Here is a 21,512-nt window from a genome sequence, read left to right as displayed (position 1 = left end):
TGTTTGAGGATGGCTGGCAGTGGTGCAGACTGCCTTTAGTTTAATTATTAGATGACATGGTGTGGGTGCTAATTAAAGGATAATTATCATCAGAGGCAAAAGGTAAGATCAAAAAGCCAAAAGAGGTAGTGAGAGGCAGTTGCAAGGTCTTCCTGGAGAAGTCTCTGAGAGCAAGGGAAATATCCTTCTGGCCTAGCCCTGCTGGTATTGGGCATTTGGCAGGCTTTGATGCTAAAGTGGAAAGGTTAACTATTTAAAGAAGTAGTCTTTGGCACCCTTTTATGGGGTTTTGTGTGTCCTTGTAGTAAGTGATGGAACTTAGTTGTATTGAGTTCCTGCTACTGAAAGAATGACCCAGCATCTAGGCATAACCCTTGACCTTGTTAGGAAGGGATAATTCCTGTCCTCATCCCAACCCCAGACATCAGAACCTGCAGGTTAGTGGGATTCCCCCGGGCAATTGGTTCACACATCAAAGTTTGACAGGCACTGGTTTATAATATAGCCACAACATTTGACCACAATATAATCAACCGAGTTTGGGTGAGGAAGGGGAGAGCAAGGGTGTGCACCTATAATTCCAGTCCTGAGGCTGAGGCAGGAACGTCGAGCATGCCAGGCTAGTCCAGACTGAGATACTGAAGGGAAAATGGGGCTTGGCATATAGCTTGGTGATAGAGCATTTGCCTGTCATATGCAAACCCTGGGTTCTATTCCCAGCACAAAAGAGTAGAGAACCTAATACGTATGAAGAATGAGGCTAGAGTTTTTAGAGGACTCTTAGTACTCTAGACTGTTCTCTCTAGTGTCCAGGAAAGGAAATAGGAAGGCTGGCACTTGCTTAAGGTACTGCAACTAACAAAGAAATATCAACTTTATTGGATGTGTATGGATATTCTTAACTAGCAGAAGTTATACATGAAACTAGGTATGCTTGCACACACCTATGGCCCCAGATATCAACTTTATTGGATGTGTATGGCTATTCTTAACTGTTGCAGAAAGTTATACATGAAACTAGGTATGCTTGCAAACACCTATGGCCCCAGATATCAACTTTATTGGATGTGTATGGATATTCTTAACTGTTGCAGAAAGTTATACATGAAACTAGGTATGCTTGCACACACCTATGGCCCCTGCATTAAGGCTGAAGAAGAGGGTCATGAGTTTCAGATAAGCCTGGGCTTGGGGAAGTGGGGAAAGAAGTTGTACATGATTTTGTTTTGTTTTGTTTTTCAAGACAGGGTTTTGCTGTGTAGCTCTGGCTGGCCTAGAACTCACTTGGTAGACCAGGCTGGCCTCGAACTCAGAGATCCGCCTGCCTCTGCCTCCTGAGTGCTGGGATTAAAAACATGTGCTACCACCGCCCAGCAGTGGTACATAATTTGTGAACTGAAATAGCCTGGACCTGTGGAGGTTAGACACATGAATACCCAGCCATAATGTGCTAGGGCTCTCTACCTTCCTAGGCCCTGTATCATGACTAATAGAGATCATGACACCTCTAGGGCTTATCTTGAGGGGAGCTGAGACTCTTCTGGCCCCCGAAGACTGTACCACAACCTTAACCCTTAACCTCTTTAGTTCTGTGGAAGGCAAATGCTTTGCAGGGACTCTTGCGGTGGTCCTGAGTGCCACACCAGAAGGGGATAATAGATGGCACACAGGCCAGAAGCTTTTCGTTGTGTTTGCTCGAGTCCTGACCTATTTCTTGATTATTTGATTGGTTGCTTTTGAGACAGGGTCTCACAGTACTCAGTATGGCCTTGGACTCTTGGACCTTTTGCCTCTACTCCCAAGTTCTGGAATTACAGATGTGTATATACTGCTATACCCTGCTAAGGTTTGTCTGAGAAACAACCCTTTTCTCCCCCACAGTCCTCAGCCTTGATGCCATGTGATTCTTACCTGATCAAAAAACCAATGCTCTGTCTCCCCTTGTATGTCTAAGGGTTTCCCAACACCGTCACAGTTATGTAACAAACTGGGATCCTGGGTGTGATCCCAGTCTGTGCCCTTTGATGCTACAGGCTGCCCCTTCTGTGTGCTGTCTAGGAAAGGCAAGACCCCCACTACCTGGGACTCTACCTGAGTGGGCTTATACTCTCTCCTGTAAAGAAAACTAGCAGGACGCATTTCCTCTGCTGTTTCTGTGCCCTTATTCTAGCTCTGGCATGGGCTGTAGCAGAACCAGCTTTACAAAATAGACCCTCAGTCCTTTTCTGAAAAATGTGTCATAACATATAACTTAAAGAGTCCAGTTCAAGCACTCGGGAGGCAGAGGCAGTCGGATCTCTGTGAATTCCAGGACAGCCTGGTCAACAGAGATCCAGGACAGCCAGGGCTGTTACACAGAGAAACCCTGTCTCGAAAAACCAAAACCAAAACCAAATAGAAAAAAGTCCAATACTTTGAAACCAGAAGTGACCACATGAGCAACACTTTTTTCCTTTGTACTAAGGGGGCAGGGATTATAAAAATGTACGTTTGCATATTGTAGTAGTTGGGTTCCAAAGCACCACAATATGTGTGCTAGACCCTGCCCTTACCTGTTGACAAAACAGCTCCCCCCTGGCCAGTCTGCACCACCTCTGCTGGTCTGCCTGCTCCCTCCCCCGTATGTGGCAGAGAGAGAGAGAGAGAGAGAGAGAGAGAGAGAGAGAGAGAGAGAGAGAGAGAGAGAGAGAGAGAGAGAGAGTTGCTTGGGATTGATTCAAGGTCCAAAAAATGCTAGGCACGTTCTCTATCAATAAGCTTGTATCCCCAACCTTGACTACCCTGTTTTAAACTGTTAGAGCACTTCCGCTCCCAAATATCCACGGCCCCGTTTTACTTTTTTTCAAGGATGTATCTCCCCATCTGACATCCTATTTCAAATATTTATCTTGCATGTTTGTCTTCTCTGGGAAGAGAGAGCAAGAACCTTGTTTTAGCAGATCTTGTTTTCTGCTCCATCCCTGCAGAAGAGTACCTACACACAGTAGGCACTCAGTAAGTAGCTAAAGCTACTCCTTGTTTCCTTCTTTCGTGTAGGAAAGTGACTAGACACTAACAGTGGTTTCAGATAAATTAGTGGCTCCATGAATTGTTAAGGTCCCGCTGTGGAAGGGAGACTGAGCTATCTGGAGTTACCTTTTGTCCTTGTGGTTTTCACTGTGAGAACTGAGAAGATGAATACTATCATAATTCCAATTACCTTGTTTTCCAAGATAATTGGAATATGTCCTCTAGAGATGGTGATGTCCCTTGGGGAATAAACTACCCTCTAGGTAGTTAAAAGACAAAGCAAGGGGAATTGCCTGGACTGTGTTGTCTAACAAGGGCTTGATACCCGGCAGCCTCTAAGAGAGCTTGATTTCTGACTTTTGTCTCTGGAAACAGCATTTCCCCGGAGTCCTCACTGCATGATACCTTTTCAAAAAATCTAGATGCTTCCCCATTACTAAGACTAAACCTCAAATCTTTATCATGGCCCAAAGGTCCTGCACGATGGGCCCTGACTCCTTCCCATCCTTCCCACTTTGCCAAGCCTACCTTCTGTCTACTGTGAAACCAGCTTTTGCTTCAGGCCTTTGTGCAGACTGTAACCTCTGCAACTCTTCTAGACATGTATTTGACGCGCTCCTTCAACTCTACTAGCCCTTCCTCACCTTCCACTCAGCGTTCTGTAATTCCTTTCCTGTTGCTTTTCTCCATAATTCTCATTGTGTTTTTCTTACATAGTAACTTAGTATGTTTTCTCCCACTACAACATAAACTGTATGAAGGAAGACACAGACACAGTGCCACACACACAGAAAACGAGCTGTAAATATTTGCCAGCCAAGCACTAGCATTAAATTACTTTAAATTCTGTTCAGCTTCTATAGACAATTTTTTTTCCTGTTTGGTCAATCAATAATTGCAGACGATGCATTAAAATCGTTAGCTTAGAATGTTTTTCAAACCATCCTGTTAGTTCTGGTTTTGCTTTTATTTTCTGAGGTAATTTTATTGGACACATGGAAGTTTAACATTTCTTATGTGTGTGTGGCACTAGAGATCCATCCAGCCTGAGCCTTATGTGGGCCAGGCAAGCACTCCACCTCTGAGCTGACATGCCCAGCCCTGGCTTAGGGCTTTTTAGGGGGAGTTAAAAGCTTTTTTTTACATAACCGAAGCGATTAACAGCAAATATTGCCTAAGTTTGTTGGCCGTTTCTGTTGTCACACTTTTTGCGATGTGACTTACAGTTCCTCTGAGAATCAAGGCGGGCCCTGTAAGTTCCCTTAGTCAAAAGAAAGGGGCAGAAGTGATTGATACGTTTCACACTGGAGGCTTAAGAAGCCTAAAGCTTTCACACTGGCTTTTGGATCTGCTGCCTCTGCCCAGAGAACAGGTCCAGGCTCGCTTGTTAGATGGTGAGAAGCAACATGGAAAAGAGCTGAAGTCACCCTATTTCAGTCACCAGACAGCGGGCCCCAGAGCTGACCTCCAGAGCCACCAATCTGCCCTGCAGCTATCCTGGTACCTCCATGAGCCCCCCAGGACTGAGACTGGCCCACTGGCCTGCAGGCTCAGGAGCGGTAATGACTATTTGTGCTAAGCTGAACTTGAGAGTGGCTTGTTACCTAGCATTAGTGTGATCCAGCCGAGATTTCCCCACATTTAATTTGAAGTCTCTGCATCCACAGGGCTTTCTGGATTACTCATGCAGTCTTCAGCTGCCTTCGGATCTCTCTGGCGGGATTCACATATTTTCTTAATAAAACTCTCCAACAGTATTTGATTACTTCTTTCTTCTTCGTCTCCCACACTAGAATGTCACTATATGAGTAGAGATTCCTGTCCACTTTGATCTCTGCCATGTCCCCAGTACCCAGCACCCAGCTGCATCCCCATTGTCCAGTGTGACAGACACAAGCCATGTCAACTGAGTATTGAACATGTGTCTAGTCTACCCTGAGGTGTGCTGGATTTCAAGGGCTTAGTACAAAAAGATACATAATCGTTTAAATTTGCTCCCTGGTTAAATGTTAAAATGATGATATTTTATGCACTGGGAGAAATAGAGTATGCTGTTAAAGTTAATTTCACATTTATTCATTTATTTCGTTTTTTGAGGTATGCTGTCATAAATTTGAGGCCAGCCTGGACTAGACAGAAAAGCCCTGGCTAAATAGGGAAGCTCTGAAAGGGTATAGCGGAACCTTAAATGCAGCCAGGTAAATGCAAGAACCTAAAGGCTTGGTACTTTATGCTTCTAGTGGAATGACATGTAGAAAAGGCAAAAACTACAGAGACGGAATTTTTAAAAAATCAGCCTGGAAGTGAGAGCGCAGAGGCAGGATGAGTACACGTTACCCTGGAGACTGAGGAGGGGACATTTTGCTACAGTGCTGTAGCAGTTACATGTGTCAGCTGTAGAACTCGGTGCCACACAGAGTGACTCTAGTGTTCACTATAGCCTTAGTTAACACTGCTTCATTAAAAACAAGCACACCACACTGGAGTGTTAATAATAGGAGCATTTGGGATGGGATTAGGAGAGGGGTTTGTGGGGACTCTGTATACTATGTGCTTAATTTCTCTGTGCGTCTAAGTGTTGTAACTGGGGACATCATAAGTGAAATAAATATGCAAGGCACAGAAAGAAATACCTCATGTTCTCATTCACGAGGAAGTTTAAAAAATTGATTTCACAGGGCCAGAGATATGGCTCAATAGTAAGAGCAGAGATGGCTCTTGTGACGTTCAGTTCCCAGCACCCATGTTGGGTGGCTCAAAACCATCTGTAACTCCAGCTCCAGGGGTCCCAAGGCATCTGACCTCTGCAAGCACCTGCACTCACACACACACACACACACACACACACACACACACACACACACACTTAAAAAATAAACACAAACCTTTTTTAAAAGCCATTGATTTCCTAGAATAGTGCTCATCCTAGATGGAGGAGAGGGAGAATAAGAGAAGATTGGATGCCAAGTTGATACCTACAGTTAGATAAAATGAGCCTTGTGCTCTGAAGAATGTCTGACCATTGTTTCCAGTAATTTTGTATAGAAAGAACTAGAAGAGAGAAGGCTGGAATTTCCTAACACAAGTAAATTGTTAAATATTTGAGGAGAGTTGGAAATGTTAATTACCTTGGTTTAATCATTACATATTTCATACATGTATCAAATTGTCACACTGTGCTCTATAAGTCTGTCAGATTATTAAATAATAAATAAATAAAACTAAACTCTTCTAAGAAAAGCCTTTTTTTTTTCTTTTCCCCAACGGGGTCCTGCTATATAGCCCTGGCTGGCCTCGAATTTGCACTGATCCTTCTGACTCTGCCTGTTAGGTGCTAGGATTACAGGTGTGTGCCACCAGCCTGACTAAAAATAGCCTAGTTTAAAAAAAAAAATGAATTCACCCTTCCTTAACCCCCAGAATGATACTTCAAAGTCATACATTTGATAAATCACTTCCCTCTGCTTCCAAAACTTTAATGACTTTTGGCTGTGCCCAGCAATAAGTCCATATGGTTGCTTGTTACCCTAAACACCTTCAGTTCCCTGCAGCAGCCTCCAGCCTGTAAAACAGTCCTCAGGTATCAAGACTTCATGCTTGGATTCCTACAGTTCTCTCTGCCCAGAACATCATTCTCCCTCTGCACTTGCGATGCCTTTTCCTAGATCACACAGCCTACTCTATGAGAATCAATCATCCTGTAATCTTGTTCCCATATGGTCTCTATTTTAAAACCCAGGCACATGGCATTACAGTCACGTATGGCTCTTTCTAGAAAGAGTTTGGGAAAATGAATATGATAGATATATGTATATACATAAGTCTTGGAAATGTTGAAGAAGGGATTAATAGCCTTGAGGTGGCAACATCGGAAGCAGCGCAAGGCAACTGAGTGACCCCCAAGCTCTGCTTGGGTTCCCCAAGACTGGAAGCAGCAAGAGATCCTGCTTGGAGCAAGATCCCAGCAGTGAGAGTGTTAGCTGACTCCAGATAGAGGCCGCTGGGGTGCCGCCTGTTCCAGAAGTCAATCTGCCTCTGCCTGCTGCCCACCTAAGCCTGGAGGCCAGGACCGGACAGTTTGGCGGTGGCAGAGACATTACGGTTTCTTCCATGCCACAGTAGAACTTGAGAGAGCTTGTGAGAAGCCAGCCACTTACACTTGCACTGTTCTCATCAGGAAAGAAGACCCCCATTGGTTGAGTTCTCTTGGCCAACCACAGTGCAATCCCTGCTCTGTCACTAACACTGTCACCAGCATCTCATCTCCTTCTTAGGGCTTAGTGTACTGTCCTACCATTTCACTAAGGGGACACACAAAGAGCACTATACCAGGTAACCGACTTTCCCAAGACCACCCAGCAAGTTAACAGCTAGGCAATAGAGCCAGACTTTTAAAACCATGTCTGTCTGTCTGCGGAGGTCAGAAGCATGGAGCCTGTTGTCCCAGGCCCTGAAGGTTAAGGCAGGAGAAGGAACCCATCCTTCTGCTGCCCTTCCAAGCTGCAGGCTTGAGTTTGTGCAGAGAAACAAGGATCAGGGTTGAGACCTTCCTGCTTGTTTAAAGAAAGAGGTCACAACCTGGTCAATCCCTGGATCCACCTGGTGGAAGGAGATAACCAACACACACAAGTTTTCCTCTGACCTCCACACACACAGTAAAGATGGAAGAGGTCAAGTTCAGTCTGGTTTGGAGGTCCGCTTATCTGTAAGCAACAAGGATAGAGAAACAGTCTACACGATGTTTCTCAACCCGTGGGTCGTGACCCATGGCTACTCATGGCGATCAAACGACCCTTTCACATGGGTCACATACCAGATATCCTGCATATCAGTTATTTATATTACGATTCATAACAGTAGCAAAATTACAGTTCTGAAGCAGCAACGAAAATAATTTTATGGCTGGGGGTCACCACGACATGAGGAACTGGAGTAAACTGCATTAGGAAGGTTGAGAACCACTGGTCTACAAAGCCAGGCTTTTGAGTTTGAGGACACAGTTCTTTGTCTCAGCCAAGAAGTGAATACTGCCATCCCACCTGGTTTACGGAGTCCTCCAACAGCGCCCAGACAAATTGGTGCCCCTGGCTTCCCACCTTTACCAGTTCTCTCAGCTGCCCAGAGAGGCAGAGAAAAGAGAGGAACGGGGACTCTGTAAGGCTTATGAATATCCGCCTTTGGGTGGTAAGATTAAAAAAAAAAAAAAAAAAAGCTCCTCTCTAGGACCCTTGCTTCTGTGTGCACACCGCCGCCCACACACACCCCCCCCCCCCAAGTCAAGCTGCCCTGTAAAGTTTCTGAGCCTCAGAGCTATCACTTACTTCATCGTGTATGGGGGTTGGGTGAAAAATGATCATGCCTCTGTTGGGTTTTCCCAGCTTGGGGCAAAAACTTTTGGAAGATAAGGGAGTGCTTTTGCTTGGAGAATTGAGCGGTTAGAAAACTCAGAAGTTGGAGAATTGTGGGGAACCTGGAAACGTTCCAGAACCAGGATGAAGCCTGGTCCTGTGCAGCCCTCTCCAACACCCAGAAACTCGGGGCCCTTGGCGGTCCATCTGCAAAATTCCGATCCCATATCCAACCAGGAAGTGTGCCCCAATTTACTCTCATCCCATGAGGCAAGTGAGTAACAAGTGTTAGACCGCTTCTAGAAAGCAGCTAGACGCGACTTTCGTCTCCTGCAGAGTTAATCTTTTTGAAAGGGTTGGGACAGCGCCTGGCAGAGTGTCAGCGCTCCCAAGGTGTTCGCGGGTACTGTTACCATCGCTAGCAGCTGGGCTGGGCAAGGAATCCGACTGGATAATTTTTGGCAATAACTCGACAAACACTATCGAATGTGGACAAAGAAACACATGCCAAGGAGGGAGGAAGGGAGGGAGGAAGGGAGGGAGGGAGGGGGGAGAGAGAGGGAGAGAGAGAGAGGGAGAGAGAGGGAGAGAGAGAGAGAGAGAGAGAGAGAGAGAGAGAGAGAGAGAGAGAGAGAGAGAGAGAGAGAGAGAGAGAGAGAGAGAGAGAGAGAGAGAGGCTGTGTCACTTCTCTATTCCTTCCGCGCTGGGAGGCGGAACTCCATCTATCAGCACCTAGAATAGGCCGGCTACCTGGGCGGGACTTGAATTTGGATCACCCCATCCACCCTCCACCGGCGACCTGCTTTCTGTCCTGCTGCACAGAGGCGGGAGACCAAATGGCCGCCTGTACCGGCTGGGGCGGTGGCAGGGACCGGTCCAAATAAGGGTCAGTGGACTCGGAAAACTTCAACTTTGAAATCAGTGCACAAAGGAGACTTTAAAGCGAGTGGTCTGGGCTCTGCAATAATTTACCCTCATTTGTCTGCAAACACCTGCCCTGCTCCTTTGGGTCAACAAATGTTTACCGCTTCCTGCCCAAGCCAACGGCGGCGTGTTCTTTAATCTCACCGAGCCTTTAGCCTACTTTCTAGAAGATGCACCCGGTCCGGGAAAAGAGAAACGATTCAAAATATTAGCATTTCAAATGAATGCACCCCAGGATACCGGAGTGGGCGGGGTGGGAGCCCGGTGCTTGGTCGCTTCTCCCTGGGGATTTGCTTTGCACAAGGGGCCTGACCTAGAATTTACAAGAAAAAAGGTGCCAACTAGGGCCTCCTTTGTAGTGCCGATGACCTCGAGGAGACTTCCTGGTCAGATCAGAGGCCTAGCTGCTTTGTTGGGCTGTCCTGGCCTTGGCCAGAGCTGAGAAAGTGGGGCGGTGAGCAAAGGCAGGCGCGTTGGTTCAGTTCGCCGCCGACTCTGCCAACCAGCCGGGGTCGGGAGCCGCCAGGGTCCAGCAAGCCGTGGCAAGATCAGCCCTCCGGCCCCACCTGGGCTCTGATCGCCTGGTCTGAGGGCCTTTGAATTCGAGAAGGGGTTAACAGGTGGGAGTCGCTCCACTCGGGAGGAAACGGGCGCTCGCTCAGCCACGCGGGGAGCGTTAGGTAGTGGCCTCTGCGCGGTCTCTGCGCTCCCAGTGAAACTGATCCACCCAGCAAGCCCGACGCCCTTGGCCAGTGGCCTCTACTCTACCTCCCTCTTAGCGATCCGGGAAAACACTGAAGTGCAAAGTTATAGCAATCGCTGTTATTTGGCGGGACGTAGGGTTCTCTGAGTTTGCCTTTTCTTGGGGGCAGTATCCAGTGCTCCCGGTCGGCTCCAAAGCCCAAGATATTTTAGTTGAATGGACGAACATTTTCGTTCAGGGCCTTCCCCACCCGAACTCAGGCTGTGTACCCCCTTTATCTGACTATATTCAGTTTCTTCCAGAAAGCTCTGGATATTGTGGGGAGGGGGGGGGGAAAGAAAGAAAGAAATGGGGCGTCATGCTTGGCGATAAGGACAATTATAACAGATCTTTTCTCCACAAGGGCTTTTGGGGCACAAGTGAGTTAAGCGCCTGGAGACATAGGGCAGAGTTGATAAGCTACAGGGTCTGATCCCAGGCAGCCAACGTATTATCTAGGGCTGCCAGAAGCTGAAGCGGTTCTCTTGACAGTCTCGACCTTCAGCAAACAGGCATGGCTCTATTAGCTCTCTGTGCCTAGAAAAATGTTCAGAGCCTTCCAATTTTGCACTGTTTTAGACTCCATCATGAACGCTGACCAGGCCCAGCTTTAGAGAGGCTGGCTCATCAAACCAACGTCCTGGCTTGTTCTCCTTGCTCCTGTCAAGCTGGCCTCGCTGTCCTTTCTCAGCAAGCAGTACCTAGATTGTCCAGATGCGTTTTCACTAGGAGTGAGTCTGCACGGGAGTGCTCCTTTACTCTGTCTTCCCGCTACCAACTTCCTCCCCTTCGGTCTCCCCCGCAACAACTCCGGGAGCCTTCTGTCCCCCCCCACACACACACTGGTTTGTCTCAGTGCCCGTGGCTGACACGATCTTTTCTGACCTTTTCCCTACTTCATTAGCTCAGATAATGAATCTATTCTCAGAATAGATTGCATTACATTGCTGATGAGGTGCTCAGGTGTGTGTGTGTGTGTGTGTGTGTGTGTGTGTGTGTGTGTGTGTGTGTGTGTGCGTGTGTGTGTGTGTGTGTGTGTGTTTTGCTTTCTTTTCACTTCCTTCCTCCCCATCTCTTTCCTTCTTTCTATTTGGACATTTTGCTTTGTTTTGAGACAAACTCCATCCAATAACCCAGGGATCCTCCTGCCTCTACCTCCTGAGTGCTGAAATTATGGGACTGTATCACCACTCCTGGCCCAACCATTTCTTTGAATGACAGGGTCACCAGATACAAAAATCAGAAATCTTCAGCACTCAGAACTAATGCTCCGAGTCCATAAACTTCACACAGGACAAGCAGCGAGGCTGGAGAATCTTTGGGCTGACCACACTGAGGGCTGTTCTATCTGGTGAGCTGCATGCATGAAAGAACATAGGCTCTCACCTCAACGAGAACAAGAGTTCAGAGCCAAAGATGAGTAACTATGACCCTGCAACACAGACTCATGCTACCCCAAATAACATGTTCCAATGTGCTAACCATTTCATGACGTTTTTAGTTACAGAACAAAAGAAAGTCATGAACCAGGCTAGCAAGATGGTTCAGGAGCCCTTGCTGCCAAGGCTGATGTCCTGAGTTTGATCCCACAGGACCCATACAGTGGAAAGAAAGAACTAACTTACAAAAGTACTCCCATGCAGGCACCCTCCACTATAAATACATTTAAAAAATTGAAATCAATCTCTGTGAGTTCGAGGCCAGCCTGGTCTCCAAATCAAGTTCCAGGAAAGACACAAAGCTACACAGAGAAACCCTGTCTCGAAAAACCAAAAAAAAAAAAAAAAAATTAAATCATAAACCAGGGTACTTTTCTTTTTTGTTTTGTTTTGTTTTTGTTTGCTTGTTTAGTTTTGTTTTTTGTTTGTTTTTCAAGACAGGGTTTCTCTGTGTAGCTTTGCGGCTTTCCTGGAACTTGCTTTGTAGACCAGGCTGGCCTCGAACTCACAGAGATCCACCTGCTTCTGCCTCCTGAGTGCTGGGATTAAAGGCGTGCACCACCACCGCCCGGCTCCAAGGTACTTTTCAAATATGCTGGTGGGTACATCAAGTAGGTGGGTACCAACAAAGTGGAGAAATCTCTGCCATTGGTTTTAGATGCTATCTGATAATATTCTTAATATGAGGGTTATTGAAAGCTAATGGTCTGTTAATACACCCCCCCAAAACTTAATAGTCACAAAGATGTTTGGTCAGACACAAGGGTAGGCAAAGAAAGCCCAAGATCATTTAGTCCCAGATCTCCAACATTCCATCTCTCTAGGATCTTGGAAGTTCTAATCCATCAGTCTTGTAGTATCTTTAACAAAAGTATGACTTTTTCCCCCTAGGCTCTTCAGTTCATAGCTGCTCCACAGCAATGGAGTGAGACCCTCTCAGCTGGCTGCAAGTTGGGCGTTGAGGCTCCAAAGAGGTTGGCCTCTAAAACAAAGATAGCGTGTACTGTGTCTGCCCCCCAAGGAGTACTTTCTTTGCTTCTGAGCTGCTCTCCGGGCCTGGCGCTTCTTTCAGCTCCTCCACAGTCTTAGTGTCTCCTTTCTTTGTGTAGCTGTACTTTTATTTATTTATTTATATTTATTTATGGCTTTGAGCATTTAACATATTGTTTCATCAGTGCCTATGTGACCCAGTGTGACCACATCCAAAGAACAGGAAGAAAAGGACTAGAGGGTTTGGCACGTGCTTTGATGACGGAGTCTTGCAATGTAGCACAGGTTTGCCTTGAACTCGGCAATCTTCCTGCTCAGTCCCCTGAGCCAAATGCAGACATTACAAGTATGAGGCTCCAGGGCCCGACTGTGGGTTTGTACAACTGTTTGTTTCTAGTGCTGGGAATCAAATCCAGGGCTTTATACATGCATGGCAGCACTCTACCCTGAGCTACATGCCCAGCCCCCTTTTATTTTACCAAAACATAAAGTTTTTACCCAGCTCAGGTAAAGTTAAAAATTAAAAGTTTTAATTTTTTCATGCTAAGTATATTACTCTTACTCTCCTGGCTGGGACAGAACTCCTGACAAAGTCATCTGAAGGAGGAAGGGCTTTTCAGAGACTCCAGCCCATGACGCCAAGGAAGCTCAGGCAGAGCAGTTCCATGGGCGGGGAATAGAGGTCAGGACCAGGAAGCAGAGAGCCACACCAGAAACAGAGAGGGTTATAACCCTTTAACCTCCACCCCTAATAAATAATCCATCTCCACCATCCAGGCGCCACCTCCTAAAAGGCCTCCAACCTACCCAAACACTACTATCAGTCTGGGACCAGCAGTTCAAATACATGACCCTTGGGCCGGGTAGTGGTGGACGCCTTTAATCCCAGCACTTGGGAAGTAGAGGCAGGCAAATCTCTGTGAGTTCTCGGCCAGCCTGGTCTACAGAGAGAGTTCCAGGACAGCCAAGGCTACATAAAGAAACCCTGTCTCAAAAAACAAAACAGAAACAAACAAACAAATGAATAAAACAAAACATGAGTCTTTTGGTGATGTTTCAATTTCAAACCATAGTATACAGTAAAAGGACAAATCTTTTATTAGAAGAATGGTGGATGCCAGGCCTGGCAGGATATAGACAAGATAAGCCTGAAGCATCTTAAGGTACCAGAAAACAAGACATTGCTTAGACAAAACAAACAAGCAACAACGACAACAACAACAACAAACAAACAAAAACAAGAGAAACAACAATGGAGACATGTCAAAAAAGACACAGAAGTCCGCTGTAAAAGAGCTCCCAATCTCCAGAGCTAGGTCAGTCTGAGCAACACAGTAAAGTACTATTGAGTAAAAGTAAACTCTCATGGATGAGTACTGATATCAAGAAATGATTGAACAAATAAATGGGGAATTAAAGACAAATTTCCCACGCAGAAGAGTTCCAAATAATTGACATAGAGAATCCCCCCTTAGGGTGCACTTAGTGGCCCCCTTCTGAGACCCTGTAGCAAGAGAGGAACCCCAGCAATGGAACCCAGTGCTCACATGAGGGCCAGATGATGATGGAAAGTCACACTGAGACCTAAATACTCTTGACAGAATGTGATGAGAAAAAGGGGCTTTACCTCAGTGACCCTATTCCTAAGAATTCACAGGCCCTGCCTGCCCATGACGGAAAACGAATTTCAATAGCGGAGCATTCAACAGAACACCTATTCTTTTTGAGGACCACAACAATTGTAAGCACTCCTTAAGACTGCTATCGTCATCAAAACAAGGAAAGTCAGAGGAACTAAGAGGAGCCTAGGGAGGTGTATGAGCTCTTCTCTCGCTACTGCGACCAGATGTCTGACAAAAACAATGTGAAAAGGACGGCTTTGTTGATTTGGGGTTAGAGTTCGAGGGTACAACCCGCTGTGGAGGAGAAGGGGTGATGGAAGGGACAGGAGGTAGTTAGTTGGTCCCGTCGTGTTTGCAGGAACAGAGCAAAGATGGCTGCTGGCAGGCAGCTCACCTTCTCCCTCTTTCCTTCCAGACGACACCAGATCCTCCGTCCACAAAACGGGCATCACTCACATTCAAAGCAGGGCTTCCTAACTCAGCGACACTCCTCTAGAAACACCCGTACAGACAACACCCAGAGGTGTGTCTTCAAGGTAGTTTAAGCCAGTCAATATGACGATGATGAAGATTAATGATCACAGGAGATGTAATAATTAATGTAAAATGCTAACCTGGAAAGGGGGTGGGCGTTGTGGGGAACACACCTGTAATCTCAGTCTGTAAGAGGCTTCAAGGCAGAGATATTCCAAGTCTGAATACAGCCTGGGCCATGTAGTGAGTTTAGGCCAGCCTTGGTTACATAGTGAAACCATAACTGAAATAAAAAAAATCCAAACCTAACCAAAACAAAAAAGAAAGAAAGAAAGAAGAAGAAGAAGAAGAAGAAGAAGAAGAAGAAGAAGAAGAAGAAGAAGAAGAAGAAGAAGAAGAAGAAGAAGAAGAAGAAGAAGAAGAAGAAGAAGAAGAAGAAGGAAGAAGAAGAAGAAGAAGAAAGAAGAAGAAGAAGAAGAAGAAGAAGGAAGAAGAAGAAGAAGAAGAAAGAAGAAGAAGAAGAAGAAGAAGAAGAAGAAGAAGAAGAAGAAGAAGAAGAAGAAGGAAGAAGAAGAAGAAGAAGAAGAAGAAGAAGAAGAAGAAGAAGAAGAAGAAGAAGAAAGAAGAGGGCTAGGAGATTATATCCTGAGTGGGATCTTGCAACAGGAAAAAGGGAGTAGGTAAAAATTAAGAAAATCTGAATAAAATATGGACTTTGGATACTGAGACTATATCATTATTGGTTCACTGATTATTAAAAATGTACTATGGCCAGGCAGTGGTGGCACATGCCTTTAATCCCAGCACTCAGGAGGTAGAGTCAGGCAGATCCCTGTGAGTTTGAGGCCAGCCTGGGCTACCAAGTGAGTTCAAGGAAAGGTGCAAAGCTACACAGAGAAACCCTGTCTCAAAACAACAACAACAAAAAAAAAGTATTGTAAGCTATAGTTTGGATATGGAATGTACCCAAAAGGCCCATATATTGGCACTATGAAGAGACAGTTGAAATCATAAAAAGTAGAACCCAGAGAGAAGTCTTGCAGTCACTCACACACACACACACACACACACACACACACACACACACACACACACACACACATTTACTCTTTTATCTATTTGTTGGGGAGAGCACATGCCACACAGTTCATATGTGGAAGTCAGAGGTCAAATTGAGTCCTTCAATCCCGTAGGTTCTGGGGTTCTCAGGGTTGCCAGCAAGTGCCTTTATCCACAGAGTCATCTCATTGGCCCTGCTTGTGAGACTTCTCTGGACTACCTTGTCAGCTTTTCTGTAGACCTAAAAATGTTCTTTAAAATGGTGTTATATATTTGAAATGACATGGTTTAGCAAATGGCAAGAAGGAGATAGGCTAAGTAGGGCGTGGCAGGCTGGAAACTCAGTGATAACCCATCTCTGTTCTGTATTTAATATTCCTGTTCGAGAAACGTTCTTAGGCAAGAGACATACAGTCTCTCTTTAAGTGACTGGCAGTTAGGATCGCTTTGTTTTGGGCATCCATAGATGAGCAAACTCACACATATGGTTTGCAGTGATGAGAGCTGGTCATGAGCTAAGCTGGGTTCATCCCTCAGTGGCGAAGGGGTGGAGGGGACCCGTGCGGAACTGGGAAAGTTCGGAATCTGCTGAGGAGAAAGCAGATGATCTCGCTCAGCTGATCATAGCCCTGGGGAGAAAGAACCCAGGGTGTCCATATCTTTCCATATTTCAAAGAAACAATTCATCTAGATTTTCATGTGACATCTGATTTTAAAGTGCCGCCAACTAATTCTAACTTCTTTGAAATGCTGCCCTGTCTGTCTAAAACACTATACATGCAGCTTACTATATAAAATGCATATCTAAGTGAAAAACAACACATATCTAGTCTGAGTTATTCTAATCTGACTTACTCGAGGTCAGAGTAATCTTGGTTTATTTTTATATGTTTCTATGTTTCATGTAATACATGTTTGTACATGCTATATAATTGGTGCTCTAAAATATATACAGAATAAATGAAAAGGCAGTCCACTTAGGAAGGCGAGACACACACATGTTAATAGTTGATGGCTCAGGAGCTGAAGAGGAATGCTGCAATGGAACAGAGAAGTTGGTTTATGTTTAGAACTCTGGGGTGGGGAATTAGCTCTAGTCGGATGTCTAAACTCCATGGATCAAGGAGCTATTGTGAGAATTTGCCCAGTGGCTAAAAATAGCTCCTGAAGAGCAGGGGGATAATAACTACTGGAAAGATTTGGGTTATGTATCACTCAGGTTTGGCAGAGCTGTACAAATGACCCCAGATTTCAGTGGCTTGTAACAGTCAGGGTTTCTTTCTCGTCTACCCTTCTAGGGTGCTTCCAGGTCTTCTCTAGGGGGTGGGGGTGGGGTACCCAGGCTGACCAAGCAAATCCATTTAGATGTTTCTTGGGAAATAGAGAAGGCAAAGTACCTTGGCTCTTAAAATTCCTGCTCCCCTTCCCCCAGTCAGTGTGGATCACTTATACATTGCATTGGCTGAAATAAGTATCTCCTATAGGGGGGAGGACACACATTCCTTTCACAGGGTGGTAGCACAGCATAGCCCAGCTGACCTTCTGGTTCTGATTATTGGCCTATTTCCTGGACAAATGTCACTAAAGCAGGCATGACTAAGCTAAACTATCACTTATTGCCTGAGTATCATACCATTTCCTAATGGTAGAGCAAAGAAATGCTCTGGGTCCTCAGTGAATAGATTTATTGCTTAGAATCATGTCCAACAATCTCAGCTAAAATTGGCTTTTTCCTCCAGTGCATAGTAACCTGGGAAAGGCCTGTGTGCCTATGGTTGTTTTGTAGCAACTTGACTGAGCCCAGATATTTGCTTGTGCTCTTCATTTAAACAGAAGAATAAAGAACAAAGCTGGACATAGTAGTGTGAACCTGAAATCCCAGCACCTAAAGACTGAGACAGGAGGGTTGTGAGTTCAAGGACAGCCTGCGTTACATAATAGAATACCACCACCCCATCTCAGAGAGAGAAAGAACAACTTCAGCGATTTTTATTCTAGTATCCCATAAGTAGCATCATTACACACAAAAAGAAGTTCATTGTTATTACTATGAGTGTCTTAGGCTATTAAGGCTTAAGTCTATCATGAAGCATAAGCTTGTTTGTGTTTCCTATGAAGAATCAACCCCACACCAGAGTCAGGGAATGAACATCAACGTCTAATCCTCAAACACCATTCAACTTTTGGCAAATGTCCAACAAGTCTTTTATTGAAAGAGGATCCAGTTCAAAACAGCATATTGCATTTAGTTTTCAGGGTGTGTACGTGTGTGTGTGTGTGTGTGTGTGTGTGTGTGTGTGTGTGTGTGTGTGTGTGTGTGTGAACTATGGTGCATGTGTGGAGGTTAGAGGAAACCATCAGGTGTCAGTCCTTACCTTTCACTTTGCTTGAGATAGGGCCTCCTCTGGCTCTGGATCGCTCACTCTCTACTTACTTATGTGTATGCATAAGTGCCCTGTGTGAGCTCATGAACACCAAGTGCGTGCAGGTTTCCCTCATGGAGACAAGAAGCAGCACTGGATCCACTGGAACTAGTTTCACATAGCCCGGGCTGGCCTCAAACTTCCTATGTAGTTGAGGATAACCTGGAACCTCTCATACTCCTGTCTCTACTTCCTAAGTATTAGGATTGCAGCTGTGCGCCACTACCCCTGGTTTATTTGGTGCTGGGGATCAAAGCCAGGGCTTTCTGCATGCTCTACAAGCTCTCTGCCCACTCAGCCATGTACCCAGCCCTTTACAGCTTATTCTGGCTGACTCAAATTGCCTCAGATTTTGCAATGGAAGTACCTTTATGCTGGCTCATAGGTGGTTTTTTTTTTTTTTTTTTTAATTCTGCCTTCCTTCCCCTTCTTCCAGTGAGTGGAGTCTCATCACGCTGTCTCCAAGTACTCAAACTCAAGAAACCCTCCAACTTCAGTGTTCCAAGTAGCTGGAACTACAGACAGACCTTTGTACCTGTCTCAAAAGTCCTTAGGATATGTCCTTCATATTCTTAGAGAAAATATTTGCCTTTCTAATGCAAGAAGATATTTGGGGCCTCATATTATATATTCCCAGCTCCAACCATGGAACCCATCATTTCTGTAAGTAACTTTTGTCTTTGGGCAGGGGGATGTATTTGTGGATGATAAGTATACTCAAGCCGTGATTTAAACACTCATTGCTATTAGGATTCTGCTTTTCTCAGGCCCTCTTAGTGAATTGCAATGGTGAATAGCTTACAACACCCAGAATGTGCTGGAAACACACACACACACACACACACACACACACACATACACACACACACACACCTATATCTATTTCTATATCTTATAAATCATGAGTTTACACCTCTGTCACAGGAACTGTTAATTTTCTCCTTTTGTGTATTTATCTCATTCTTCTGGTGAGATGGTGTGAAACATGGCTTCAATTCTTCTTCTTGGTGTTGTATATCTTGTTATATGTTCTGGAGCTTGAAGCTAGGGCCTTGACCATGCTAAGCATTTGTTCTACCACTCAGCTACATCTCTAGTCCCCAGTCATTCATTTGTTTGTTTTGTTTTGGTGTGTGTGTTCCATTGTGGGGGGAGTGCATGTGTGTGCATGCGCTTGTGCATGTAGAAGACAGAGGCCGACCTTAGGTGTCATTCCATAGGAGCCTACCATCTTCTTTTTGAGAAAGGGTCTCTTGTTGGCCTGAAGCTCATTTGCCAAGTAGACTAGGCTGGCTGGCAGCAAGCCCAGAGACACTCCTGGCCCTATTTCCCCAGTGCTGGCATTACAAACCATGCCTGGCTCTATTTTTTTTTTTTTTTTAAAGCATGGATTCTGAAGGTTGAATTCAGGTCCTCATTCTTTCAAGGTAAGCACTTTGCTAAGTAAACTCTTAGCAGCTACCCCACCCAAAGTATTCTTAACACGTTTACTCATATGTTCAGTCCCCTGTGTATAATCCATCCTCCAGTACTGCTGTCACTCTGGTCAGAGCTTAGATGTCCTCATCAAATACAGTTGAGATCCAGATCCCATGGTGGTCTGCCTGTCCCACGTGGATCACTTCCTCATTATCCTTGGACTCAGAAAGCCCACACCAGGCCGCTTCTCCACCTCTCCACATGATGCACTCTGCAGGGGTCTTGAAATAGTCCACAAATTCAATGATAGTTCTTCCTTCAAAGGGTGCAATCTAATCCCACTCCCCCTATTCACCCTGGGCTGGATTTAGTGACTCACTTCCAATGAATAAAATATGATGGAAATGATGCTATCTGAACTTCTAGCTAGATTGCAAAGGAGATAACCTCTTCTTGGCTCACCCTCTGGGATCACTCACTCCACTTGCTGTGCTGGGAGAACACTCAGCTATCTTTTGAAGACCATGGGTGGAGAAGCCCACATGAAAAGAAGCCAGTTTGTTAGGCCCAGGTTCCCAGGTATGAGTGAAAAGAAACAAAAAAAGCATCACCTTGGAAGCTGGTCTACAGCTTCCATCATGACTTCAGGTAACTGCAGCCCTCAAGGCCCAGGCACTGTAGAACAGAACAAGCCATTCATGTTAGGCCCTGTCTCGATTTTCTCTTCTTTCCTTTTTAAATATACATAATTAGAAAAAGATTTATTTTATTTTTGATTATGTGCATGTGTGTCTATCTATATATGGGAATGTTCTCCCCTGATGAGCCATCCCTGGAGTCCCCTTTCCTGAATTTTGAATCACAGACATGTGAGATACTAAAAGATAGTTGTAAGTAGGGTGGTGGTGGTGGTGGTGGTGGTGGTGGTGGTGGTGGTGGTAGTGGTGGTGGTACACACCTTTAATTCCAGCACTAGGGAGGCACAGGCAGGAGGATCTCTGGGAGTTCAAGGCCAGCCTGGTCAATAAATCGAGTTTCAGGACAGCCAGAGCTGTTACACAGAGAAACCCTGTCTTGAATAAACAAAAGAGAGAGAGAGAGAGATAGAACTAAAAGGTGGTTGTTGTTTGAACCTGTTATATTTTCAGATAATTTCTTATGAAATAACAACATACTTTCACTTTCTCCCTCGGGTTATTACTTTCTCTGTGTTTCCCAAAGACTGGTATATGGAGACAGCACAGTGTCTCAGTCTTGGAAGATGGAGTCCTCTGGGCAGTGCTTAGGCTGAGAATCTCCATCCTCATGAGAGAATTAGGCAACTATAAAAGCATTTGGGGAATGGGCTCCTTATCTCCACGCCATGGGAGGGCGCAGGAAGGGGGCCCTCCAGATGCTATCACCTTCATTCTGGACTTCCCAGAATCCAGAAATATGAGAAAGCAATTTCTCTACCTAGCTCTTCTTCAGCAGAGCAGACTAGGCTTCGCTTGCCTACTTCTTTGGACAATACCCATCTAGCCCTCCCCAGCTGTGTTGCCCTGGGCTGGGTCACAGTCTGTGTAGACGTCCTTCTCATTCAGCTCTCCCAGGCAGGCTGCCCTACTAACCCAAATGCCCCTTTTAGCCCAGTCACTCTTCCGTACTCCACCCTGGGCCTCACTGTCCCCTTCCTCTGGCCACACATGCCTCCTTTTCTCTGCTCTACTTAACACCTTCAAGAGTGAATTTTGCAGGGAAGGAAGATGAGACAAAAGAGAAAGAGGAGCAGCAGAAAAAGAAAATGGAAGAAGAAAAGGAATGTATGGCCTCCTGCCTATCCAGCTCTTCCTTAAACCATCCAGGAGAGTTCAGAGCAAAGTCATCATCCACAATACCTGAATTGCTCATTCCCTAAAAGCTGTTTTCTTATGACAGTCACTGTGTCTCCCTTAGTAGATACCTTATTAAAGGCAGTTGCAAGCAGTGGTAAAGTTGCTTATTTCATCGCCGCATACTATACTTTGCAAGCTTCCATCCCAAAATGATTATCACGTTAGTTATATATCAGTGCACAGCAAAT

Source organism: Peromyscus californicus, unplaced genomic scaffold (genome assembly GCF_007827085.1).
Source record: "Peromyscus californicus insignis strain IS unplaced genomic scaffold, ASM782708v3 Scaffold_12__1_contigs__length_115047231, whole genome shotgun sequence".
NCBI lineage: Eukaryota > Metazoa > Chordata > Mammalia > Rodentia > Cricetidae > Peromyscus > Peromyscus californicus.
The sequence above is the reverse complement of the archived record's forward strand: the minus strand, read 5'-3'. Positions refer to the sequence as shown.